Raw genomic sequence first — 8,899 nt, forward strand, 5'->3', positions numbered from 1 at the left:
ACGGCTGCAGAGCGGGCACCTCAGGTGAGGCGCGCGTGGCGGGCCGGGGCGCAGGGGACGTCCGCGGGCTGGGGGCGCGCCGTGGGGCCTCCCCAGGGAAGGGGCCCACGGGGTGCCTTTGGGGCCGGGGTGGGGGGCGGCCGTGGGGACCGAGAGAAAGGAGAGCGAGCCAAAGGCAGACACAGCGGCTTTAAGGGCTTTTGATGGGGGCAGAGTGTGTGTGTGGAAACTTCAGGAAGGGGGTTCAGACCCACTTAATAGTAATAAGAACAGCAATGATGGTAAGGTTTGTAATAAGAACAGCAGCCGCGAAAACAATAGCACTAGTAATAATAGCTACTATTCACTGAGTGTTTATCTGTGCCAGTGCTGGCTCAGTTCTTTACCTGTTTTCTATACAAGGCGATTCTTTACATATTTCCCAGATTTTACCTCGGAGCTGTTGTGAGCAAGAAACGGGGAAATGCGCGCAAAGCAAATAGCACCGACTACGCTTTAATACATTGATGCACTTTGCAAATGCCAACACAGCCTTCCTGCGGGAGGTACTATCACCGTCCCCGTGGTATATAGAGGAGGAACAGCCAGCCCAGAGAGGTTCAGGAGTTTGTTCACGAGCACATATTGGGTGGTCCAAATTAAAGCGGAGCTCCTATTCTTGAAACGGCACTGGCCACCTGGAGTTTTAGGTTCCAGGTGCTGAGCAGAGAGATTGGGGAGCAAAGCTGGTCAGCGCTTGGAATCCTGGGCTCTGGGTTTGGGAACCCGCCCTTCCACTCAGTAGTTTTGTGACCTTGGACGGATGGTTTGACTTCTTGCAACCAGTTTCCTCCTCTGGGAAGGAGAGATAATGGTAATATTTGCCTCAAAGGTTCGGCAAGGATTCAGTGAGCCAGGGTATTTAGAGGGACGTGTATTTAGTTCTCTCTCACTTAGGGGTTGCTGGGATTATGACTAGTAAGGCAACCGTGCTTTGGGACCCCCTGTCTGTCACCTGCTTGCTGTGTGACCTCGTGTTTCCACTGAACTCTTCTGTGAAACCCAGTGAAGTACACCTTCGGGCTGATGGAGAGAGAAAGTGGAAGGGAGGGTCTGGCGTTCGGCTGGAGGTGTTCAGTGAGACTTTTCTTCCTCTCCTTTTATCACAGAATCCCAGACCTTCCATTTTGCTCCCCTGACACTAAAAGAGGAAGGGGAAGGTCTGTCCAGAGTCTAACCTTCAGAGGCAGAGCTGGGACCAGAGCTCAGGCCTCCATGCCTCTGGTCCAGAAAGTAAGGGCTCCTTTGACTTGGGTGCTGGCTGTGAGCCCGGCCATTCGGACCACAAATCCGGTTCAATCAGCCTGTTATTCTCCAAGCCAGAAAAGTTAGTCCACTTTGCATCAAGAGCAATAAAAATTGTACTGTGATTTTTCTTTATTTTTGGTGGAAAATTTCCAAGTTAGTATCTGATGCAGACCTTAAATGGGGCTGCTTTGCAGACAGAAAAACTCCATATAATTGTGAATTGTTGGTTTGTATCTGGGATGGGATTGCCAAAATTGGAGAAAATTTCCAGCATTTCAGCAACTTTCATAGATGATGAAATGTTGCTCATCTGTAGGGTGACCAACTTATCCAGCTTTGCCTACTACTTTTCCTTTTTTTTTTTTTTAAATATATTTATTTATCTTTTGGAGGGGGAGAGTGCAAGTGGGAGAGGGGCAGAAGAAGGGGCCAAAGGATCCCAAGCATCCGTAGCAGGCTCTGCACTAACAGGCTGACAGCAGTGAGCATGACCTGCGGCTTGAACTCAGGAATCTCAGGATTATGACTTGAGCCAAAGTTGAACGGTCAACGAACTGAGCCACCCAGGTGCCCCATGACTTTTCCTGTTTTAAAGTGAACTATGGGGCGCCTGGGTGGCTCAGTTGGTTAAGCATCTGACTTCAGCTCAGGTCATGATCTCACAGCTTATGAGTTTGAGCCCCACGTTGGGCTCTGTGCTGACAGCTCAGAGCCTGGAGCCTGCTTCGGATTCTCCCTTTCTCTCTACACCTCTCCCACTCCCACTCTGTCTGTCTCTCTCTCTCTCTCAAAAATAAATAAATACTGAAAAAATTAAAGAAAAAAAAGCTTTACTGTGTGTCCTGGGAAACCCCTCAGTCCGGAGAAACCAGGATGATTGGTCTCCCTGTTCATCTAAATGCTCCCTTGCAGTTTGTCGGGAAACTGTGTTCATTTCTGGTCTGTGGTTATTGTTGGCTGTTTTCATTTTAGGTTCCACCAAGGCAGCCTAGCCTGCCTGATTTCCACCAGTCTGCAGGTGGCTGGGCAGGCTTCGGCTGGGGGAGGGGTGTTGGAGGGGAGGGGGAGGGGCCCATGAAGAAAATGATCAACCCCAAAATCATTATTGCTCTGCACAGTCCATTCAATCCTTTTGGATAGCCTCCTAAAAGAGAATGACCCAAAGAGCTTTTAATTAAAACCAAATCCTGTACTGGTGATGCTCTGGGGTTTCCTTGGAACGAAGACATTATGTGCAGCAGAAAGCAGGGCATCTGTTTCAGTAATCATATACCTCTCCGTAGAGTTAAAGGGGAGCTGCTGGCAATAAGCACAAGAAGCTTCATTGTCTGGGAAACTGGAGAAACATGAATGAGTCCAGTGCCCCAGGGCAGCTGACCAAAAGGAAGGGAGAAAAAAGGGCCAAAGTTTCCCCAAAGCCCAAAAGACCCAAACCCAATAAGAGTTACTATGAGAGCTGAAAGTACCAGCCTGGGGGTGGGATTGGTGGGGCAGAACGGGTCTGTCTACAAAAGGGCTTGGGGATCCCCTTCCCTCCAAACCTGTTGCATTGTGCACCTTCTGGTCTTTGTAGGTTTCCAAAGTTTCAGTTTGTGTTTGCCCTGGGTGGTAAAATGAGCATAAATGCTTGCAGAGCTGTTGTGGACATGCCCTTGGGGGTTAAAGAATCTGTTTGCTCCACAAGCTAGACAATACCAGGGAAATCTGTCTGAGAGAGTGCTGGGGTTCATATAAAATAATCTCGAGAAACTGTGGGTGTGCATTGTTCCCTTCAGGTTCCTGTTAGTACCCCCAAGAGGGTGATTGGGGTGTGGGCTGCCTGATAGTGAGATGAAGCAAAGCGCAGCTCCCAGTTTTCATCTGATTTGACCTATAAACAGATTTTGAGTGATCCCCCCCACTCCTTCACTTGATCTGAAAGACCCATTCCATCCTGTTTTCCTGGTGGTACCGCCCCCACACCTCCCTACCCCTCATCTCTCCATTTCTCTCTCTTTTTTTTAAATTATTTATTTATTTGAGAGAGACAGAGAGCTCCAGAGGGAGAGGGACAGAGAGAGGCCGGGAGAGTGAGAATCTCAAGCAGGCTCCACGCTATCAACATGGAGCCCGATGTGGGGCTCGAACTCACAAACCTGTGAGATCATGACCTAACCTGAAACCAAGAGTCAGAGGCTTAATTGACTGAGACACCCAGGCGCTCCCCTCTCCACTCTTTTTCACCAAAACCACACAGTCTCTTCTGTTGCCTTTTCTTTTAAAAGTCATTTACATGGAAAATTTCAAACACCTACAAAAGTGTAGACATAAGAATTTAGCGAACCTCATGTATTCATCACTCAGCTTCAGTTGGCAACCCATAGCCACCTCCCACTTACTTCCTCCCCTATTATTTTCAAGACATCTCCAACCCCACATTTCTTCTGTAAATATGGAAGTGTGTAGCTCTAAAAGCGGGCTTGGCAACCTTTTCGGCAGAGGAACAGACTAGATATTTTTGGCTTGCAGACCGCACGGTGTCTGTTGCAGTGTGCACGCAGCCCTAGACAATTCAGAAATGAATGGACATGGCCATGTTCCAATAAAACTTTACTTATGGACGCTAGCATTTCAGGTTCACACATGAAATTGTTATGGGTCAAGAAATACTGCTCTCTTGGTTTTTTAAACACTATTTAAAAATACAAACACCAGGGGCACCTTGGGTGGCTCGGTCGGTTAAGTATCCAACTTCAGCTTGGGTCGTGATCTCACAGTTTGTGAGTTCGAGCCCCACATCAGGCTCTCTGCTGTCAGCACAGAGCCTGCTTCAGATCCTCTGTCCTCCTCTCTCTCTGGCCCTCCCCTGCTTGTGCTTTCTCTCTCTCAAAAATAAACATTTAAAAAATATATATGTAAGCCACTTTTAGCTTGTGAGCCAAGCAAAGCCAGGCAGCTGTGTGAATTGGGGCTGTGGTTTGGTGACTCCGTGTTGGAGGAGGTCATTTGAGAAATGACGTGACTGTGAGCTGGTGCCAGGTAATCGGAGCCCCCTCATCCCCTCCCCGCTCCTTGGAATGTACTCGTGGCCACCCTTCCTGCACTAGGAGCCACTTCAAAGAGGCCCACTCCAGGCAGCACTTGCGGAGCTCAGTGTGTCTGTGTTTGTATAAGGGAGAAACTCATTTATCCCTCGTGACTAGGGAAACCCAGTTCTCCACCTCCTTCTTTGTTTTTCTTCTTGTGAGTCTTTGAAACCAAGTGTCTCCTTTACCACCCACACAAATCATGCAACACGTGACACTTGACTTCTAACGCTTCTGGTCACCAAAGGTGCAGAGGTTTTCCTCACACCACGTGATTCTGTGATGCCAGGTGCGTGCCCCACCGTTTAACTCTATTCTGACACCATTTGCCTGTCCAGTCCCACAGGTTAAGGGCTCAGACCCAGAAGAACCGTCCCTTCCTGCTCCACTTCAACACCAGCTGTGCGTAGTGGGTCTCCAAGTTACCTACGACTTGTGTGTGAGGTGGCTATGTTGCCAGGTGAACTGGGGAGACCCTGGGCCTCAACCCAGCCAGACCTGTGTCTTGTCTTGTTGGGACACCTGGCTGGCTCAGTCCGTTAAGTGTCTAACTCTTGATTTGGGCTCAGGTCATGATCTCATGGTTCATGAGATCAAGTCCCAGGTTGGGGTACAGGCTGACAGCTCAGAGCTGGCTTGGGATTGCCTCTCACTGCCCCTCCCCTGCTTGCTCCTTCTTGCCCTCTCTTTCTCTCTCTCAAAATTAACAAACTTAGAAAAACAGAGGTTCTTGGTCTTGTTGTGAGAATGACACAGCAGATGAGTAACACAAGTGGAGAGAGTTTATTAAGGTGAAAGCACACTCACTGAGAAACAAGAGCTGGAAAGCTTGAGAGAGAGAGAGAGAGAGAGAGAGCATGAGAGGGAGAGGGAGAGTGAGAGCGAGCAGTATGCCTGGTGGATTGGGTTTCTATCTTTAATTGACAGTTGCTAATGTGGTGGGGCCATATTCATTTCTTGGGGTGGGAAGCAGGGTTTCCCGGGTTTTCTTCCTAATTTTGCCAGGGGTTTCCTGTCATGGCTTTTGCCATCTTGGGCCTGTCTGGTAGGTTCCAGTTTCTTGTGGAGTGCTGCCTGGACAGGACTCTGACCTTCCCCATGGCTGGCCAGGACTTCCTTGTTGCTGGCCTCCAGGCATCTGGCACAACCTAACTAACCCTGTTTGAACAGCTATAAATCAGAGGTTCCTATAACCCCTTCCTCAGGTTTGCTCAGTTTGTTAGGGCAGCTCACAGAACTCAGGGAAACATTGGCTTTTGCCAGTTTATGAAAAGATCCGACAAAGGATGCAGATAAACAGCTAGATGAAGAGATATATAGGGCAAAGTCTGGGAGGGTCCCAAGAGCAAGAGCTTCTTTCCCTGTGGAGTTGGGTGTGACACAAACCGTCTACTGTTGGGATTTTATGGAGGCTTCCTCGCATGGCACCAATAATTAAGTCCATTTCCAGTCCCTCTCTCTTCTCTGGAGGATGGGAGTGGGGCTAGAAAATTCCAGGCTTCTAATCATGGCTTGGTTTTTTTCTGGTGACCAGTTCCCAGCCAGGAGCCAACCTGCAGACCACCCAAAGATGCCTCATGGAACAAAAGATGCTACTATTAGTTTTCCCACTTAGAAATTTACCAAGGTTTTAGGAGCTCTGTGCCGGGAACCCAGGGCAGAGACCAATATATATTTTTTATAATCAGATTCCCTTCTCTTAGGATCTCAGTCTTATGTTACCTGTTGTCCAATGTCTAAAAACCTTTGCTTCATTATTTGGGTTGATTTTGAACTATTTAAGGCAGGTAGGTTTATTTACTGCCAGTTATTTCCACCTGGAAGCAAAAATCCAACTTATTACTTATTGGTGAGTGATATTCCATTGAATGGTATTTGTTGAAAGTTTCACCTGTGCTTGGACATTTGAGTTGTTTCCAATGTTTGACTATTATGAATGAAACTTTACAAGTATTTGTTAGACAGGAGTTTTAATTTCTCTTGGATAAATACCTAGTGGTGGAATTTCTGGATCATAGAGTACTTATTGCATGTTTAACTTTATAAGATACTGCGGAACCATTTTCCAAAGTGGCTGCATCAGCAATGGAGGAGTTCTGGTTGCTCCACATCATCATTGACACTTGGTGTTGTCAGTCTTTTAAACTTTTATCCATTCTGGTGTATGGAGTGGTATATTTTTTAAAAAAAACACTTAAGTTTTTAAATTTTTTAAATGTTTTTTATTTTATTTTTGAGAGACAGAGAGAGACAGTATGAGCAGGGAAGGTCAGAGAGAGGGAGACACAGAATCTGAAGCAGGCTCCAGGCTCTGAGCTGTCAGCACAGAGCCTGATGCGGGGCCTGAACCCATGAACTGTGAGATCATGACATGAGCCGAAGCCGGACACTTAACCGACTGAGCCATGCAGGCGCCCCAATTTTTTTAATGTTAATTTATTTTTGAGAGGGAGAGAGAGGGAGACAAAGTTCTAGCAAGGGGTGGGGGGCAGAGAGAGAAGGAGACACAGAATCCAAAGCAGGCTGCAGGCTCTGAGCTGTCAGCACAGAGCCAGGCACGGGGCTCAAACTCATGAACTGTGAGTTCATGACCCAGGCCATAGTTGGATGCTTAACTGACTGAGCCACTCAGGTGCCCCTAAGGTTTTATTTTTAAGCAATCTCTACATCCCGCATGGGGCTTGAACTCACAACCCTGAGATCAGTAGTCACATGCTCTGCTGATTGATCCAGCCAGGAGCCCCTAATTGTGAATTTAATTTCCATATTCCTGATAACTAATGATGCTGATCATCTTTTATGAGATTACTGGCCATTTTCATTGTTGTTGTTTAAAATGAAGTTTAAGTTTGTATCTTTTCTTCCCTCTGGCTTATCTTCTAGTTACTGAATTGTAAGAGTTCTTTTTAGAATCTAGATATAAACCCCTTGTCAGATATAACACAGCCCACTCCTCTGCTGGATTGAGGGGAAGGGAGCAGGTGTGACAATATAAACAGGCCACTTGTCATCAAAGAGAGAGATGATCATGTCTTTGGCTAGCATAGGGGTTTAGATGGAGCAAAGTACATGGAATTTAAAATTCATTATTATTTTTTAAAGTTTATTTATTTATTTTGAGAGAGTGTGAGTGGGGGAGGGACAGAGAGAGGAAGAGAGAGAATCCCAAGCAGGCTCCATGCTGCCAGCGTGCAGTCTATGCTGGGTTCAAACCCGTAAATTGCAAGATCCTGACTGAGCCAAAAATCAAGAGTTGGGTGCTCAACTGACTGAGCCACCCAGGCACACCTAAAACTAACTAATTAGTTGATTGATATTATTACTATTATTTTAATGTTTAGTTTTGAGAGGGTGGAGGGGCAGAGAGAGGTGGGGACAAAGTATCCAAAGTGGGCTCTGCACTGACAGCAGAGAGCCTGATGGGGGGCTCGAACTTACAAACTTTGAGATAATGACCTGAGTTGAAGTCGGACACTCAACCAACTGAGCCACCTAGGTACCCCTCACTAAAATTTATTTTATTTTATTTTGTTTTTTTATAGTAGTTTATTGTCAAATTGGTTTCCATATAACACTCAGTGCTTCTCCCCACAAGTGCCCCCACCATGACCATCACCCCCTCCCTCCCACCCCCTCCCCTTTCAGTTCATGGTTCGTCTTCAGTATTCAGTAGTCTCCCTTGATCTGTGTCCCTCACTCTTCCCCGCTCTCTTTCCCCCTTCCTCTCTCCATGGCCCCCTGCCAGGTCTCTCCTGTTAGACCTATGAGTGCAAACATATGGTATCTATCCTTCTCTGCCTGACTTATTTCACTTAGCATGACACCCTCAAGGTCCATCCACTTTCCTACAAATGGCCATATTTCATTCTTCCTCATTGCCATATAGTACTCCATTGTGTATATATACCACATCTTCTTGATCCATTCATCAGTTGATGGACATTTAGGCTCTTTCCATGATTTGACTATTGTAGAAAGTGCCTCTATGAACATTGGGGTACATGTGATCCTATGCATCAGCACTTCTGTATCCCTTGGGTAAATCCCTAGCAGTGCTATTGCTGGGTCATAGGGGAGTTCTATCGATATTTTTTTGAGGAGTCTCCACACTGTTTTCCAGAGCGGCTGCACCAGTTTACATTGCCACCAACAGTGTAGGAGGGTGCCCACCTCTCCATACCCTTGCCAGCATCTATAGTCTTTTGATTTGTTCATTTTAGCGACTCTGACCGGTGTGAGGTGGTATCTCAGTGTGGTTTTGATTTGAATTTCCCTGATGATGAGTGAGACTGAGCATCGTTTCATGTGCCTGTTGGCCATCTGGATGTCCTCTTTGGTGAAGTGTCTATTCAGGTCTGCCCATTTCTTCACTGGATCATTCATTTTTCGTGTATGTAGTTTAGTGAGTTCCTTGTAGATTTTGGATACTAGCCCTTTATCCGATATGCCATTTGCCACTACCTTTTCCCATTCTGTTGGTTGTCTATTAGTTTTTTTTGATTGTTTCCTTTGCCTTGCAGAAGCTTTTTATCTTGATGAGTTCCCAG

The sequence above is a fragment of the Suricata suricatta genome, chromosome 8 (genome assembly GCF_006229205.1).
Source record: "Suricata suricatta isolate VVHF042 chromosome 8, meerkat_22Aug2017_6uvM2_HiC, whole genome shotgun sequence".
Taxonomy (NCBI): domain Eukaryota; kingdom Metazoa; phylum Chordata; class Mammalia; order Carnivora; family Herpestidae; genus Suricata; species Suricata suricatta.